General features: G+C 49.0%; 1 long non-coding RNA gene across 1 annotated transcript; it reads left to right on the plus strand.

Annotated features, from left to right (window-relative positions):
• The first annotated feature begins 6 nt into the window (after positions 1-6).
• Positions 7-700, plus strand: LOC112486583 (uncharacterized). The gene is made up of 3 exons (XR_003049088.1): positions 7-153; positions 282-478; positions 555-700. It is a non-coding gene; the product is annotated as an uncharacterized LOC112486583 (long non-coding RNA).
• The last annotated feature ends 26 nt before the right edge of the window (positions 701-726 follow it).

Below are 726 nucleotides of genomic sequence, written 5' to 3' on the forward strand. Positions count from 1 at the left end.
CTGCTGCTGCTGCCCTCCACTAGAGGGAGACACTGTCCAGAAGGCGGCTCACTGTGTTCAACATCAGAAGTTCTGCTGTGTCAGACTGAATGTTGAAGCTGGTTGTAGAGATGGAACTTCTGCTGTGGCTGAGTTTGGCTGCTCTTGTCTTTGGTAAGATAGAGAACAGTTCCACCTGGTACTGAGCTTGGACTCTATGTTCCACAGCTGTTCTTTGGACTCTTCTGACAGCCTGTATCAATGCTCTTCACTGATGTTTTCTTCTTGTTCTTGAGTGGCAGGAAACACCACAGCATCAACTACTGGACCTGGACTGAACTGCAACAATTGGACAATAATTGAGCTGAACCTCCAGCCCAGAAAGATCAGAAGACAACCTGAGGTTCACCTGGTTTTTGTCACACAGTTTCCTGTTGTGTGAAATCAACAGGCGTCAGTTTGACCTTTGGCCCTGGGATACGATTGAAGTCGGTGCAACGTGAGTTGACACTTTTTTTTCTAACTAAGAAACTTTAACTTTATTTATTCACTAAAATTTTTTTTAACAAATGGAGGTTTTGTAACTGAGGTCCGTCCTCTGGTCCGTCCTCTGGTCCGTCCTCTGCTCCGTCCTCTGGTCCGTCCTCTGGTCCGTCCTCTGGTCCGTCCTCTGGTCCGTCCTCTGGTCCGTCCTCTGGTCCGTCCTCTGGTCCGTCCTCTGGTCCGTCCTCTGGTCCGTCCTCTGGT

Source organism: Cynoglossus semilaevis, unplaced genomic scaffold (genome assembly GCF_000523025.1).
Source record: "Cynoglossus semilaevis isolate Cse_v1.0 unplaced genomic scaffold, Cse_v1.0 scaffold2451, whole genome shotgun sequence".
Lineage (NCBI taxonomy): Eukaryota > Metazoa > Chordata > Actinopteri > Pleuronectiformes > Cynoglossidae > Cynoglossus > Cynoglossus semilaevis.